We start from the raw sequence: 18,251 nt of genomic DNA on the forward strand, positions 1-18,251 counted from the left end.
TCCAAGCTGAGTCTGCGACCTACACCACAGCTCATGGCAACGCCAGATCCTTAACCCACTGAGCAAGGCCAGGGATCACACCAGCATCTTCATGGATATTAGTTTCGTTAACCACTGAGCCATAACGGGAAGTCCTTGACCCTACTTTTTTAAAAGAAGACACAGAGAAAATAGCTTTGCTTGACTAAGGAAGAAGATAACTTAATTTGAATGCCTATTCTGTGTCTCTGTTTTTATAAATGAGGCAGCTGATCCCAGGAGAGGTGCAGTAATTTCCTACAGTTGCATATAGCAAGTTGTGGAGGAGGTACACATCAGCATTTTTTACACCACAGTCCATTCTCTTTGTTCAGAGCATGTTGCTTCTGTAAGATAAACATCGAATTTCATTGACACTCAGGCCATTTATTCTAAGATACATCACTAAATACTGCAGAGAAAGAAAAAATACGGCCAATTAAACTGACACAGTGTTCTGTTTTCATATGAATGTAAGATGCATCCTGATTCCAGAAATATTAAAATCTGAAGAAAAAAAAACTCACTTAGCTGCTATTGCATTTTCATCAATTCTAACATTTATTTACTATGTGTGATGCACTATCCATTTGTGACAGAGCTATTATTACCCCGTTTTTACAATTTAACAACACACATTACATAATGTAAATAGCTTTGGGACCTTAGATGAGTTACCCTCTCCAAGTCTCAGTTTCATCATCTGTTAAATGCAAGGATAATATCATTTATTTTACAACATCATTTTGAAGATCGGGTGAATTAATGCATGTAAAACATTCAACATGACATGTATTAAGTGCACAGGACATGTTAGCTATAAACAGACAAGAAGAGTAGCTTAGTGCCAATTTTGAAAAGCTACAATTGAAGAAATTTGGACCTTATTCTAAAGTTTGGGGAGCTATTTTAAGGCCTTATAAGTAGGGGAACAACTTGAAAACACTTGTTCTTGCCCTTGTGCTGGCAACCTAGGCAAGAAAGGGAAGAAGAAGAAAACCACTTTCCTGAAAGTAGCGCCATTCTCCTCCCCATGCCTGACCTCTCTTCCCTGAAAGCTTTTTGGTTCTTAACTTTTTCAGAAAGAATAGCCATCTCTTTTCTCAGATACTTGGGCTCTTCACCATTTGTTGAGGGAGGAGTCTTTCCAAATCCTATTTCTTTCACCACCACCACCACCACCACCACCCCCCCGTGTGAGTCTCCACTGATGATGCTCTTAGGGATATTAAGCAAGGCTTTGTGTCACCACTCTAAGCCCTGAATGAATGAAATCATTACCTCCATTTTAAGCTCTTAATTCTGTGCTAACTCTCTGGGGAGTATCATATTGCAGCATTCCATGTCATTCTCACAAACAACCTGTGAATTGGGATTCTCCTAGGAAACTGACATGCACAGATTAGGATGGCCACAGGGTCCAAATGTTTGGACCCACGTCTTTCTGCTCCCACTTAACTGCCTCCTGGTCTTTCCTCTGTACCTACAGTGGCCACCAGAAGATCAGCTTACCTTGAAAGTAGTTCTTGGCTTTGATGCATAGGATGGGTGACCCTAGCCTGGTTTACAGATTCCTGAAGTTTAAAAGAATTTGATCCTTCTGAGCCCTCCCTTGCTCTCTCTCTCTGGACCCTCATGTACCTCTTGCTCTCTGGATTAATTTTCATTGCATGTTAAAAGCTAGCAAGCATCTGATGAATATTGAATAGCTTTGAACAGACAGACTGCATACAGCTGTCTGAGACAGCAGCTATTGGGGGTGGGGGAGTACGGTATATTGCCACCTAGTTCTTTACATCTCTGGCCTAGCCCCTGTAGGCCTCTTAGGAGCAAAGATCTATGGTGGGCACTGCACCCTATTCTCTTGTGACCTGGTACCTGCCCTCGGCTCCTAGGGAGGCTGCGTTCAAGCAATAGACCAAACCCTTTTGTTTAGAGTAATGAGGAGCAGATGTATTCACTGATCTTTAAAATCAATTTTCTAGCCCCTGGGCCGGAGGTCTTCTACTTGGTAGCCTTTTCTGGCTCTGGGACTAAGGATATATTCTCATCCAGTATTCTGCCAACTGTAGCTCTCTGTTCTAAAACGAGGGAGCCTTTATCTGGAAGGGATTTGAATCTCATAATCATGCTACTGGAGGTGAGCTTCTTGACATTCCTTGAGTACAAATCCAGCAACTTCTCAGCAGTAGGTGTACTTCTCATTCTGGCTTAAGCTGTGCTGATTGTCTTTGGCTGCATCTCAGGCAGGAATGGGCAGGTAAGAGTTCTTAGCTATCACAGTGCTTCCCCCACCTAGACCTGGGGAGCTTTTTGTTGTCATTTCCAAGGCAAGTTGGGGGAAGTGGGGGGGACCCCTGAGGAAAGACAGCCTATTTGAGATACTTCCAGGCAGAGTGTGAGGTACAGCTAGGCTATCAGGCCAGATTAATCACCAAAGTGGAATGCATTGCTTGGGAACTTTGGGTACTGTTTCTGTTTTTTTCATTTTTTGGGGTTTTTTGTCTGTTTGTTTGTTTGTTTTTGTTTTTTGTCTTTTTGCCTTTTCTAGGGCTGCTCCTGTGGCATATGGAGGTTCCCAGGCTAGGTGTCGAATTGGAACTGTAGCCGCCGGCCTGCGCTACAGCCACAGCAATGCGGGATCCTAGCCACATCTATGACCTACACCACAGCTTAGGGCAAATCCGGATCCTTAACCCGCTGAGCGAGGCCAGGGATCGAACCCACAACCTCATGGTTCCTAGTTGGATTCGTTAACCACTAGCCACGACGGTTAACTCCCTATTTGTGTTCTTAATACTGCATTGAGATGCCCGAATTAGCTGTTCCCTTGTCAACCCCAAGAACCCATCTCTGGGCAGTGTTTTCACCAGGGCATATAAAGAATTTGAGATAAACGAGTTTGCATTCAAATACAGAACTAATTCTTCTCTGCAGTCTACTGGCCCCAGCAGCCTTCATGCTTCCCACTTATGGCCCAGCTTTAGGTATAAGAGGTGCTTCCATCTCAGGCTCTCTGAGGTTGGATTATAGGAAACAAACTGCATCTGCCTTTGAGAAAGAGAAATACCTTGTGCTCTGATAGGACTCTTCATAAGCTTCTCTCCAGAGAGCAGTAGAAATGCCCCCTTCCAACTTTTTAAAAATACATTCACTGTACAAATTGGAGCACCTACTAGGTGCTGGACACTGGGGAGTCAGTGGCAAGTGAATAAGATAAAATTGGTCGCTGACCTCATCGAGCTTATAGTATATCTGGGGAAACAGACACTAAACATATTTATCTCATAAATAACGTAAGTCATCTCAGTTATGGTAAGTGCTGTGGAAGAAAAGAACAGTGCTGTGAGGGCATACGACCGGAGCTGACCGAGCTCAAGGGGGGTTCCTTGAGGAAATGATGTTTCAGCCGACATCTAAAGGAAGAGTTAACTAGGTAGGGGGTTGGAGAGATGGTTTGGGGAAAGGACATGAAGCACATTCCAGGTAGAGGGTAGGACTGTTCAAGGTGGGGTAGGAATCTGAACCTTAAACTGGTCATCACAGAAGACCACTGAATCCAGTAGTGAGGGGTGAGGAATGACGTGATTACATTTCTGCTTTTTAAACTTCCTTGCTCCTAAGTGATAATGGGTTATGGGGACCTAATGGAAACTTTGCAAGCTTAATCCAGGCAGGAAATGAGAAGGATGTACAGTAGGTGATAATCAGTGAAAGTGTAGAGAAAGGGATGGATTAGAGAACCTTTAGGAGATAGAATGAACATCATCTGGTGATGGAACAGAAGTGGGAGAAGAGGGATGTACTAAGGAGAACCCCATGTTACAGGTTTGAACAGCTAGGGGAATGGTAGTGCCATTATTTTTTAAAAGATGAGGCACTCAGAATGGCCATCATCAAACAGTCTACAAACAGTAAGTGCTGGAGAGGGTGTGGAGAAAAAGGAACCCTATTACACTGTTGGTAGGAATGTAAACTAGTGCAACCACTCTGGAAGACAGTATGGAGATTCCTCAAAAAACTAAAAATTGAATTACCATTTGATCCGGCAATCCCATTCCTGGGCATCTATCCAGAGAAAACCATGACTCAAAAAAATACATGTACTCCAGTGTTCATTGCAGCCTATATACACTAGCTAAGACATGGAAGCAACCTAAATGTCCATCAACAGAGGAGCAGATAAAGATGTGGTACATATGTGCGATGGAGTATTACTCAGCCATTAAAAGGAAAGGAACGGCAGTGTTTGCAGCAACATGGGTGGACCTAGAAATTATCATACTAAGGGAAGTTCATCAGACACACCAGTGTCATAGGCTATCATTTATATGTGGAATCTGAAAAAAGGACACACTGAACTTCTTTGCATAACAGGTGCTGACTCACAGACTTTTATGGTTTCCAAAGGAGACAGGTTAGGGGGGTGGCTGGGGGTTTGGGGTGGAAATGCTATAAAATTGGGTTGTGATGATCGAATTGTGCAACTATAAATGTATTAAAATTCATTGAGTTAGAAGTTCCCATCGCACAGCAGAAGCGAATCCAACTAGGAACCATGAGGTTGCAGGTTCAATCCGTGGCCTCCCTCAGTGGGTTAAGGGTCTGGTGTTGCCACGAGCTGTGGTGTAGGTCGCAGATGCGGCTTGAATCTGGTGTCACTGTGGCATAGGCCAGCAGCTGTAGCTCCGATTAGACCCATAGCCTGGGAACCTCCATATGCCGCAAGTGCAGCCCTAAAAAGCAAAAAAGTAAAAATAGAATTCATTGAGTTAAAAAAAATTTTAAAGTTAGAAGATGTACTCAGCTAGGCTTTGGCATGAGATTGGGGCCCTGGGATGAACCCCGTCATAAGGCCAGAAGAGAAGGACCCTCGAGCCTAGGACTGATACCAAGAGCTACGAGAAGATGCCTGTTCCCCCATTCCCTTTCTTCCAAAGGCTTTAAAGCTCTTCGTTAATCTCTCCTTCATATCTCTAAGAGAGAAGAAATCATTTTTCCCTTTATGTAGCTGGAGACCCCACAGTTTGTATAAAGACCCCAAAAGATCTAGTTGACTCTGCCCTGGATCACTCGGCTCAAACATGACCGAGCACGAGGTGTAGGCTCCATTTTCATTGCCTGACTGAGAGCAAAAAGGGACCTCATAGACTGTGGACTTCTTTCTGTTTTCTACCCATCTATGTACCCAGAAACCTTGTCCTGAATGCAGCCACTGGAGTTGTCTGTCGGGTGGGAGATTGTAAGAGAGGCAGCCTGGCCAATGGGAGGCTGGGACCCTCGGATATGGCAACTTCATGCGTCTTAATTTTCTGCCTATGTCTTTGCAGCAATCAGAGGACCCCGGAAACCAGGAGAGCTGCCTGCTGTGTCAAGGCTGGCCTGAGGGCATTTGCTGAGCACAGAGAAACCTGGGAGAGGAGATCAACAGCCTTTTCCCACCCCCACCTCTTGATCTGTCCGATTTACCCACAGAAAGCCAGCCAGGATCCCCTAAGAGAGTCTCTAGGACCAGAATGGAGTCCTTAGGGCTGCAGGGGACTATGATGCTAACAGTAAATCTGCTCAAGACTTTAAAGCATTTGAAGGGAACTAACAGAATCCTCAGCATGGCCTCCTGGATGTGAATAAAATGGCAACTCCTACTGTGTCACTCCCAGTTTGCCTGCTTCCCCTTAGGCTCCAGCAGAACTGGCTGGAACATCCTACCACCACCTCCTGTTTCCCACCCTGTCACACATGTGCTATTGGCGCCAGCCTTGGACACTCCAGAGGGCTCCCAGAGACAGGCTGGTCACCACCTCTGTAACAGGCTGAGGAGAGCCAAATGAGAAGGTTCCTGTACTTTAGGAAAGTTGCTCAACCTTGGGGCCTGACTGTTGATTACTAACCTTATCCAAAAAGCTCTTGGAGGGTAGGGTAGGGCTTTTCCCACTTCACCTCTGAACTATATCCCTTCCCCAACAAACGTTTGGCACTGAGATGCTCAATAAAGTTTCAGTTAAGTGGTGAATAGTCCCACTCTGGTAGCTTCTGTCAGCTTTGAGAGAGAGCCAAAGCCTAGCTGCCACTCTCCTAGCTATATTGGGCTAGCTGTTTATCCTAAGCTTTTCTCTTTAAAGTACTGGAAAGTCAGCCTTCGTCTAGACTTCTAGTTTCCCATGGCCTATGCTATAGGCTGTTTTTACACTGAGCACTCTAAGGGGTTAGGGACCTCTCTAATACTGCACTTCCTTCAGTGTCTTCTGGTTATTTATCCTAACAAGGGAACCAGGGGAAGGGCTGAGTTTGAAGAGTATCCACACATGCCTGAAGCATTCTAATGAGCTTTGGATTCATTCTTAGCAAGAAAGGGACCTTGAAAACAGTGTATTTACTTTGGGCAAGTTGTTTAACCTCTAAGCCCCCTTTTTTGTTTTTTTCAGGGGTTTTGGTTTTTGTCATTTTAGGGCTATACCCATGACATATAGAGGTTCCTAGCCTAGGGGTCAAATTGGAGCTGCAGCTGCTGGCCTATACCAGAGCCATGGCAACACAGGATCTGAGCCACATTTGTGAGCTATGCCACAGCTCATGGCAACGCCGGATCTTTAACCCACTGGGCAAGGCCAGGGATCAAACCTGCATCCTCATGCATACTAGTCAGCTTTGTTACCGCTGAGCCACAACAGGAACACCTCAAAGCCCATTTTTATCTTCATTACTGTTTAAGTAATAGCTAATAATTTATTGAATACTTAATTGTAGCAGGCATTATGTCAAGCATTTATATGTGTTAATTCATTTACTTTTCCAATCCATTATACTCATTTTACAAATGAGGAAACTGAGGCTCGAGGAGGTTAAATAACTTGCCTAAGGTTAAAAAAAGGTGCTGTCGGACTTCATAGAGGGTTCTCTTGTGGTGCAGTAGGTTAAGGATTTGGCATTGTCACTGCAGCGGCTTGGGTTGCTGTTGTGTCACAGGTTCAATCCCTGGCTCAGGAACTTCTACATGCCACAGTGCAACACCTCCCCCCCCCCAAAAAAAGGTTTCATAGTCCCTGTTTTTGACCTGTTTTTACCTCTTAGAGCCACAAGTACTTTGAAACAGTAAAGCATTGAGTTTGCTTGAGAGATTTATTTAAAGTGACAAAAGCACCCAGGTTTACCCAAGATGGAGAAGGTTGCTGGGATGTTGGATTTTTAGTCCTAAAACCAGGAGAATCCCAGGCAAAACTGAGCTGATTTTGTCAGTCTGTATTTGCATGGTGACTCTCAGTCCAAGGTTGGCCATCGAGGCTTCATTTTCTTTGACTTCTTGGTCTCCTAGGCTGTATACCTTGTGGCCAATTTCTTTATGGGGCATCAAGGACCTGCTTCAGTCCAGCAAGCAGGGAAGAAAGGACTTTGGAGTGGGGGGGGGGGTTAGGGAATCAGAGGGCCTCTTGGTCATGGAAAAATGGAGAGGCAAAGCCTGGGTCACTACTTAAGAAGCCAGTGCTAAGTTCCAGGCAGCCTTATCCTCAGCCCCCAGATGCAGGGTATCTCTTGGCCACAGGATTACAGAAAAGACCACAGGGCCAAAGCCAAACAGATCTGGATTCAAATCCTAGCACCACACTTTGCTGTGTATTTTTCTGGGCCTGTTGACTCTGCAAAAGGATTAATAACCCCAGTCCACTGAATGGGACCTGAGAAGCAACTGAAATGTGTGTGAAATACCTAGCAAAATACTGCTCAACACTTTAGTTTCCTTCCTCCTCCTTTCTGGCTTCTGTTTCTTACCCAGCCCTGTCACCTGTCACGTCCATCACACATTCCCTCCTCCTATTACTGCTTGTAGCCCTAGGGATTTTCCTTTGAGAACCCTGACCTAGTGGGCTTGCCCCACCCAACCAGTTGCCCTGCATGTCAGTCACCTGTCCTGCCCCTGAGAAGAGATGATGTCAACTCCCCACCCCCACCCCCAGAAGCCTCTGGACTGTTTTGAGCCATAAATATTTTAGCTGGGCTTTTCTCCAGCTGTTGCCAGGGTGACGGGACTCTCAGGGGACTAGGGTGGGAGTGTGGAGGCGGGGCTCAGGCAGCCTGGGGCCTAGCAGCAGAGCTGGTCCTGGAGGGGCGGGTACGAAGCCTGGCCAAGAGCCAGTGCTTGCTGCAGCAGTTCTGAAGGCTGTGGCTCTCTGCCTGCCTTTCCTTTCCTGGGCTCCTCAGAGCTGCTCCTACCGCTTCCAGGCCCTTGTACTTGATCTCGGGTAGATTGAGAAATATCTCTAGGCCTTCACGTTAACATCTGTGATGGGGAAGATACAGTAAAGGAGGTTTTCTAAAAATCCTATGCAACACTAGCTTGGTTGGTTAGTCATGATTGGAGAAGCTAGGCCCCAGAGCCCTTTCTGACCAACAGGCTGGGACCCCAGGGTGATATGGATGCCGCTCTAAGGGCAGATTGTCAGATTTGGCGCTGCCTCCCATTCTTCCCCATTCCTCATACTATATGGCTCCAGCCCCTTGTCTGAGGTCCCCAGGCCTAGCTAGATGACCTGGCCTGGCTTGGGTATTCTAATGAGTTTGGCTCTTAATGAGCAGAGTTGATGAAAGCCATTTTGCTTGAGATAAAGAAACTCAGCACACACACACACACCCACACACACACACCTGGTATGTACACATGCACACACACATACACACACAGGGGAGATCTGACGCTCATTCTTCGACCTTCTATCCTAGAGATCTTAAACATGAATAGTTGCTAAGTTCTAGCTTGTGGCATGCTTACCACTTACCTTGAGGTGGATCTAAGAAACAAAATAGGGCCAGAGAGGGGCGCCTGGATCCATTCCCCTCCCCGACCATAGAGAAGATCTGGATTGGTCCAGGATTCCACATCCCTTGCACAGCCCTGCCCACCCGTTTTCCTGTGGAGCTGGGAGCACTGATTCCTTTGTATTGTGCTCCCTCTGGTGGTTGAGATGTGCATTGCATGAAAAGATATCAAAAGAGGCTAAATTTCAGTCCACCCTGAAATGGGGGGTGGTTTCCTCTACAGCAAGAAGAAGCCTTGACCCCGGCTCCAAATGACAGTTATCCCGTTTCCTATATAGGATAACTCTCCAGTATGTTTGCTTCTCTCTGTCATTAATCCTTACAACAATTCAATGACATGTAAATTACCCTAATTTTACAGATGAAATAGACATAAATGAAACCAAATCCAAACTCTTCACTGTAGGTAGCAAGTAGCATTCAGGATCCTTAAGTGATATGAACTTAACCTATTTTTTCAGCCTCGTATTCAGTTACTCTCAAGCTCTTTTGGAACATAGCTTGCCTCTGGACCTTTGCTCATGCTGTTTTCTCTATCTTCATGCATGACCTCCCAAAATCCTACACATTTTTGAAAAACTAAAATACAGCATTTTTTAATTCCCTCATGGCTCAGCAGGTCAAGGATCTGGCTTTGTGACTGCTGTGACTCTGATTACAGTTCATTCCCTGGTCGGGGATCTTCCATATGCCGTGGGTACAACCAAAAACAAAAAAAAAAAACATTTTCTCAAGCTTGTATATATTATCTTTGTAATAATCAAATATTATTAAGACATGGAAAGGTTTGGATGAGAACAGGCAGCTGGGTTTCCCTAAGATGTGGGAGTTTGGATAGGGAGATTAACATATATATGGAAGTGAGAATAGCCCAGAAAATTAAAAGAAAATGAAGACATCTAGATTCTCTTGTAGGTTCTTGTAGTAAAAATTAGCTATAAGTATTCTTGCTGGCAAAATAAAGAGCAGGAGCTCCCATTGTGGCTAGTATCCATGAGGAAGCAGGTTGGATCCCTGGCCTCACTCAGTGAGTTAAGGATCTGGCATCGCCACGAGCTATGGTGTAAGTCGCAGACACGGCTTGGATCCCGTGTGGCTGTGGCTGTTGACCCGTAGCCTGGAAACTTCCATATGCCATGGGTGCTGCCCTAAAAAAAAAAAAAGAAGAAAGAAAGAAAGAAAGAACAAATCTCTGGGAAGCAAAGAGAGCTTCAAGTGGCATTTCTTCAAAGTTGTCAATCTTAAATTCATACTACTTTTCTTTGTACTTCATAATATTTTTATGTTTTAATAATGATAGGTAATACTTAAATAGCACTACCACCATGTATGTTCTAAGTACTTTACACAGACTAACTCAATCTTCACCATAATCTTATAAAATAGGTGCTAATACTAGCCTCACTATTTTTTTTTTAGGGCCACACCCATGACATATTTAAGTTCCCAGGCTAGGGGTTGAATTGGAGCTGCAGCTGCCAGCCTATGCCACAGCACAGCAATGCCAGATCCAAGCTATCTGCAACCTACACCACAGGTCATGCCAATGCCAGATCTTTAACCCATCGAGCAAGGCCAGGGATGGAAACTGCATCCTCATGGATCCTAGTTGGGTTCTTTACCAATGAGCCACAATGGGAACTCCACTATTTTATTTTTTTCAATTGAGGTATAGTCGGTTTACAATATTAGTTGCAAGTGTATAGCACAGTGGCTCAAAATTTTTATAGATTAGGAGTTCTCGCTCTGGCACAGTGGGTTAAGGATCCAGCAGTTTCAGCTCAGATTCGATTCCTGGCCTGGGAACTTACATATGCCATGGGTATTAAAACATAAAGGGGGAGTTCCCTTCGTAGCTTAGCGGTTAACAAACCTGACTAGGAGCCATGAGGATACGGGTTCAATCCCTGGTCTCACTCGATGGGTTAAGGATCTGGCGTTGTCACTGCTGTGGTTCAGGTCACTGATGTGGCATGGGTTCTATCCTGGCTCAAAAACTTCCACATGCCATGGGTTTGGTCAAAAAAAATTTTTTTAATTAAAAATAAAGTTATGAGGAATTCCCATCTTGGCGCAGCAGAAACGAATCCAACTAGGAACCATGAGGTTGCGGGTTCGATCCCTGGCCTTGCTCAGTGGGTTAAGGATCCACATTGCCATGAGCTGCAGTGTAGGTCGAAGACATGGCTCAGATCTGGCTTTGCTGTGGCTGTGGCGTAAGCCAGCAGGTGTAGCTCCAATTCGACCCCTAGCCTGGGAACCTCCATATGCCGTGGTGCGGCCCTAAAAAGACAAAAGACAAAAAAAAATGAAGTTATGACAGTAGTTCCTATTGTGGCACAGCAGTAAAGAACCCAACTGGTATCCATGAGGATGCAGTTTCGATCCCTGGCCTCGATCAGTGGATTAAGGATCTAGCATTGCTGAGAGCTGTGGTGTAGGTCACAGACGGCTCAGATCTGGTGTTGCTGTGGCTGTGGCATAGGCCAACATCTGCAGGTCCGATTGGACTCCTAGCCTGAGAACTTCCATATGCCTCAGGTGCAGCTCTAAAAAAAGCAAAAAGAAAAAAAGAAAGAAAAGAAAAGCAAAAAAGTTCTGATTAAATAGTGGCTATATTCCCTGTTCTGTACAATATATTCATTTTATTTTTATTTTACTTGCTTTTTATAGCCACACCTGCAGCGTATGGAGGTTCCCAGGCTAGGGGTCGAATAAGAGCTGTAGCCACCGGCCTATGCCACAGCCACAGGAATGTAGGATCTAAGCCACCATCTGTGACCTACACCACAGCTCATGGCAATCCTGGATCCTTAACCCACTGAGCAAGGCCAGGGATCAAACCCGAAACCTCATGGTTCCCAGTCGGATTCTTTTCTGCTGCGCCACAACGGCAACTCCTGTACAATATATTCTTGTAGCTTATTTACTTTATACATAGCACTTTGTACCTCTTAATCCCTTACCCTTATCTTGCCCCTCCTCTTTCCTCTCCTTACCAGTAACCACTAGTTTATTCTCTATATCTGTGCTTCATACCATCCTCACTTCACACGGAGGAAACTGAAGCACAGAGAGGTTAAATCATTTCCTAAGGTCATGCAACTTGTAAGTGGTAGAGCGAGGATTTGATGCCATGTCAGTCTGGCTCAGAGAACATGCTCTGGATAACTACACTTTTATACTGAAAACCTTACCTTACATTTCTGTAAATAAAACTGACACTCAGGAAGCAGTATTGTGAGCGATTTTGTTTGTTCATCTGTTTTTTAGGACCCCACCAGCGGCATATGAAAGTTCCCAGGCTAGGGGTTGAATCTGAGCTGCAGCTGCCAGTCTATGAAACAGCAACAGCAATACCAGATCTGACCTGCACCTTCGACCGACGCTGCAGCTTGCGGCAACGCCAGATCCTTAACCCAGGGAGTGAGGCCAGGGATTGAACCCACATCCTCATGGATACTAGTCAAGTTCTTAACCTGCTGGGCCACAGTGGAAACTCCCAGTATTGTGTTTTACCTGTGGTTTCAGGATCCCCCACTGTGTACCACCAGAGATCTATATAATTCAGGCTGAAAACTGATCTAGAGGACAGATTTACCAGCCTTGGTCCCAGAATAACAGGACCAAGTAAGAGGTCCCAACTCCTGACACCCAATGACATAGGACTGGTCTAGAGCCAGTGGCATTTCCTCAAAAACTCAAGACTCCTGGAAGAGCCAATAGAGAGCAAGTTAATCAGGAAATGAAGACACAGAGGAAGGAAGTGAGGGCTTCAAGGTCACAAAACAGCTGAGATGTGTGGCCACAGATCTAGAGACCCTAACAACATCCTGCCATCTTATGATTATTTTCCCCAGGGAGCCTGTAGGAGGCATATGTAAAAGGATTAAGGCCCTAGATGTTTCAGGTAGATATTGAGATGGAAGTGTATATTGTTTTTTGGTTTTTTGTTTTGGTTTACTTTTTAGGGCCTCACCCGCAGCATATGGAAGTTCCCAGGCTAGGAGTCGAATTGAGCTGCAGCTGCCAGCCTACACCACAGCCACAGCAACTCGGGATCCAAGCCATGTCTGTGATCTACATCACAGCTCGTGGCAACAACAGATCCCTGACCCACTGAGCGAGGCCAGGGATCAAACCGGCATCCTCGAGGATACTAGTTGGATCTGTTTCTGCTGCGCCACAATGGGAATTCTAGAAGTGTATATTGTTTTAGGGAGTTCCCTTTGTGGCTCATTGGTTAATGAACCCCTCTAGCATTCATGAGGACTCAGATTCTATCTGGCCTTGCTCAGTGGGTTAAGGATTCAGCATTGCTGTGAGCTGTGGCATAGGCCAGCAGCTGCAGCACTGATTTGACCCCTAGCCTGGGAACTTCCATATGCTACAGGTGCAGCCCTGGAAAAAAAAAACAAAAAAAAAAAAAACAAAGAAGTGTATATTGTTTTATATTGTTTCAGTAGCTGTTTTCAGACACCAAACACAAACTGGCTTTTTGTAACAAAAAAGTCCATAAAAGCTTCAGGTATAACTGGACCAAATGATGCTGTCAAGGAGTTCCCATTGTGGCTTAGCAGCTAACAAACCCGACTAGCATCCATGAGGACACGGGTTCAATCCCTGGCCTCACTCAGTGGGTTAAGGATCCAGCATTGCTGTGAGTTGTGGTGTAGGCCGAAGACACAGCTCGGATCCGGCATGGCTCTGGCTGTGGCCAGCAGCTGTAGCTCCAATTTTTTTTTTTTTTTTTTTTTTGCTATTTCTTGGGCCGCTCCCGCGGCATATGGAGGTTCCCAGGCTAGGGGTCCAATCGGAACCGCAGCCACCAGCCTACGCCAGAGCCACAGCAACACAGGATCTGAGCCGCGTCTGCAACCTACACCACAGCTCACGGCAACTCCAGTTCGTTAACCCATTGAGCAAGGGCAGGGACCGAACCTGCAACCTCATGGTTCCTAGTCAGATTCGTTAACCACTGCGCCACGACGGGAACTCCTGTAGCTCCAATTTGATCCCTAGCCTTTAGGTTCGGCCCTAAAAAGCAAAAAAAAAAAGACCAAAAAAAAAACCTAATTCGGTATTATCACTGCTGTGGCTCAGTTCACTGCTGTGGCATGGGTTCAGTCCCTGATGGGGGAACTTCTGCATGTTGTGTGTGCAGCCAAAAAGAAGTCTCCTGATTTTTTTGCTTTTCCATGTTTCTTTCCTTTTCAGCTAAGTTCTCCCCCAAAGGTGGCAAGATAACCACCAAGAACATCAAGCTGATATTTTATTTCCTTATCCATCCCAGAGGGAAAAGAATTTATTTCCCAGTAGTTCTAGCAAAGATCCTAGGATTGCATCATATTTGGCCTAACTTAGGTCACAAACACACCTCCACTCCCCACCCCAACCAGTCCCTGTAGCCTAACGTGGCAGGGATGGAATGCTTTGACTCACCAGGCCAGGGTCATCTACACACATTGGAACTGCAGAGTAAGGCAGCCCCACTAAGAGAGTGGGAGAAAGGGTAGCTCCCCAGTGGAAAAATTGGTGTGCTTATCAGAAGAAAGATGAATGGATTCCAGGCAGGCAAAATCAGTAGTCGACCCTACGAGGTGGGCAGGAGCCACAGGTAATGGACTACATGCATAGCGGTCCGTGTGAGTGGCCTTCCTCTGGGCTGTACGAATACCCTCAAATCAATTCAGCAAACGTTTTCTGAGTATTTGCAATGTGCAAGGTCCAGTTCCTTCCCCACATTAGATACACAACAAGACATTCTCCTGACACCAGCCCAGTAATGCAATTACCAGGCTCAAGCTACTGCTTCCTTCCTTAGGAGTATAACAGGCAAACTCCCATTCGCCTCTCAGAAACCAGCTCTGATGTCATCTTCCATGAAGCCTTCTCTTGATGACCTCCCCTGTCAGGCTTAGTCATCTCCATCCACCTCTGAACTTGGGACATACTGCTATTATTATCACACTGTGTCATAATTTATGGATTCTCCTCTCTGTCTCTCTCACTAATGAATGGCACCTCTGTATCCCCAGTGCCCATGATATAATAGATGCTCAGAACTGTTTATTAGCCCGAGTTAAAATGAGTTCCCAGGAAATACCTGGCCTCAGTTTTCTTTTCTTTTTCTTTCTTTTTTTTTTTTTTTCTTTCTTTCTTTTTAGGGCCAGAACCACAGCATATGGAAATTCCCAGTCTAGGGGTCCAATCAGAGCTACGGCTGCCGGCCTACACCAGAGCCACAGCAATGCAGGATCCGAGCCGTGTTTGCGACCTACACCACAGCTCACGGCAACACCAGATCCTTAACCCACTGAGCGAGGCCAGGAATCGAACCCTCCTCATCCTCATGGATACTAGCTGGACTCGTTTCTGCTGTGCCACAAGAGGAACTCCTAGCATCAGTCTTCTATGTAATATTCCTGAAATCCTTTAGCTTCTGTTCCCAACTGGCCTTCCTTTCAAGAGCCGTTTTGGCACTACCTCAGTGCAACTGAACTCATTCTTACGGAATGCCTATTGTGGGCCAGAGAGTGTTAGGCTTTGGGGTATTCAGAAATTAACAAGATACACTTCAAACTCAGTACTCTCAAGAGGTCAGAATCAGCTCTTCTGACCAGAATTTCTTTGGCTAGAAAAAGAAATCTCAGGGGGTTCCCATCGTGGCTCAGTGGCAATGAACCCGACTAGTATCCATGAGGTTGCGGGTTCAATCCCTGGCCTCGCTCAGTGGATTAAGGATCCGGCATTGATGTGAGCTGTGGTATAGGTCGCAGATGCAGCTCTGATCCTACATGCCTGTGGCTGGGGCTGTGGCCAGCAGCTGCAGCTCAGATTCAACCCCTAGCCTGGGAACTGCCATATGGAGGTGTGGCTGTAAAAAGTGAAAGAAAGAAGGAAAGAAAGAAAGAAGAAAGAGAGAGAAAGAAAGTAAGAAGAAAGAGAGAGATAGAAAGAAAAAGAAAGAAAGAAAGAAAGAAAGAAAGAAAGAAAGAAAGAAAGAAAGAAAGAAAGAAAGAAAGAAAGAAAGAAAGAAAGAAAAGGAAAGGAAAGGAAAAGAAAAGAAAAAGAAAGAAGAAATCTCAACCCTACTTTCTACTCTGCCCTGGGACCTGGTCATTGCCCTCCCTTGGCCTCTTTTTTCCCAGAAGAGAAGAACTGACTGGGTGTAAAATCTGTAATTTATTAAATATATCTGTGTTGAATTAAATTCCATATTTCCATTTGCCGAGGCTAAAAATCTTGGAGTAATCCTGATCTTCTGTTTCTTCCATGTACCTATCAAATTTTATCTTCAAATCCAGAATCCAATCGTGTCTCATCACCCCACCCAATCTGGTCCAAACCATCAGTATGTCTTGCTAAGATCTTTGCCATAGCATCCTGGCCTCCCTGATTCCATTCTTGTGCTCCTACAGACTATTCTCACAGGGAAGTTGGAGAGATTCTTTCAGAATGAAATTTCAAACCCTCCAGTAGCTCCCTATCTCACTCAGAGTAAAAGCCACAGGTCCAGTCCTTCTCACATCCAACTCTCTTGTTTATTCCATTCCGAGCTACACTGGCCTCCTTGCTGTTTCTTTTTCTCTTTCTTTTCTTTCTTTCTTTTTTTTCTTAAGGCTGCACCTGTGGCACATGGAAGTTCCCAGGCTAGGGGTCAAACGGGAGCTGCAGCTGCCAGCCTACACCACAGCCACAGCAACTAGGATCCAAACCGCATCTGCCACCTACAGCGGGGCAACGCCAGATCCTTAACCCACTGAGCCAGGCCAGGGATCAAAACCGAATCCTCACGATACTAGTCAGGTTCTTAACCTGCTGAGCACAACGGGGACTCTTCCTTGCTGTTTCTTAAAACACTAGAGGCAGGCTCATACCTGAGGTCCCTTCCAATGACTTTTCCTCTCTGCCTGGAATGCCCCTTTCTCCAGATATCTGTGTGATTGACACAATCATTTCTTTCAAGTGTTTGTTGAAAAGTCACCTTCTCAATGAAGCCAGACTCTAAATTGCAACCTCCCATCCCCCTTTCCTGTTTTCCTCCACAGGAATCATTCCCTTCTAACATACCACAGAATTTACTTTTTTTTTTTTTTTTTGTCTTTTTAGGGCCACACATGCAGCATATGGAGGTTCTGAGGCTAGGGGTCGAATCGGAGCTGTGCTGCTGGCTTACGCCACAGCCCTAGCAACACGGGATCTGAGCCAAATCTGAGACCTACACCAGAGCTCACTGCAACGTCGGATCCTTAACCCACTGAGAAAGGCCAGGGATCAAACCTGCATCCTCTTGGATGCTAGTCAGATTCGTTTCCGCTAAGCCATGACAGGAACCCCCAGAATTTACTATTTTTGTTTCTGTCCATCTCCTCCCACTTAACTGTAAGCTCTGTGAATATTAATTAAATATCTACTAAATCACTTAATTAATTGAATATTATTATCTATTATGTGTCAAACATCATGCTAAAGTGATGGGGTACCATGTGATTAAGACAGCTTTGTAAGTCCTATGAGGATAGAAATAATGAGTGCTAGTACCTCATTTATTGAGTGCTTTGTGTTAAGTACTTGCCAAACACAATAATAGTAATGATGGCTAACTTTTCTTAAAACAAACTGTTCTAGGAGTTCCCACTGTGACTCAGCAGTAACAAACCTGACTAGTATCCATGAGGATGAGTGTTCAATCCCTGGCCTCACCCCCTCGCTCAGTGAATTAAGTTTCCAGGATTGCTGTGAGCTGTGGTGTAGGTCATAGACACTGCTTGGATCCCACGTGGCTGTGGCTGTGGCTGTAGCGAAGGTCAACTGCTGCAGCTCAAATTCAACTCCCAGCCTGGGAACCTCCATATGCTGCGGGTGCGGTCCTAAAAAGCAAAAAAAAAAAAAAAAAATCACACAAAAAACAAACCCAAAACAGAAAACACACAAATGCACAAATAAAAAAACTAAAACAAAACTGTTCTACATGCATTATCTCACTTAATCCTCACCAAGGCCCTTAAAGTGAATATTACTAGTAATGGGCAAGAAACAAGATTTCAAGTCTTGGAACTGGCAAAATCAGGATTTGAACTAAGGTGGTGAGAGAAGAGCAGGGTCAGATAAGAGAAATAACTACAACTTAGGGTCAGCAAGACTAGGTGGAAGATTGGTTGTGGGGGTTGATGGAACAGAGGAAGTGACTCCCAGGTTTTGATTGGGGTAAACGGAGGAACAATAAGGCCAAAGAGAAAGATGAAAGCCTTGGGCATCTATTCAGAGAAAACCATGACTCAAAAAGACACGTGTACTCCAATGTTCATTGCAGCACTATTTGCAATAGCCAAGACATGGAGACAACCCAAATGCCCATCTACAGAGGAATGGATAAAGATGTGGTGCATATACACAATGGAATATTACTCAGCCATTAA

The 18,251-nt window shown here is 45.1% G+C and overlaps 1 protein-coding gene across 1 annotated transcript in view; it reads left to right on the plus strand.

Annotated features, from left to right (window-relative positions):
- Positions 1–6,031, plus strand: part of KHDRBS1 (KH RNA binding domain containing, signal transduction associated 1) — a 41,662-nt gene extending 35,631 nt beyond the window's left edge. Inside the window, exon 11 of the transcript XR_007136562.1 lies at positions 5,349–6,031. The gene's annotated coding sequence lies outside the window, so the exon portion shown is untranslated. The remainder of the gene's footprint in view (positions 1–5,348) is intronic.
- The last annotated feature ends 12,220 nt before the right edge of the window (positions 6,032–18,251 follow it).

This window comes from Phacochoerus africanus, chromosome 8, assembly GCF_016906955.1.
Source record: "Phacochoerus africanus isolate WHEZ1 chromosome 8, ROS_Pafr_v1, whole genome shotgun sequence".
Taxonomy (NCBI): Eukaryota; Metazoa; Chordata; class Mammalia; order Artiodactyla; family Suidae; genus Phacochoerus; species Phacochoerus africanus.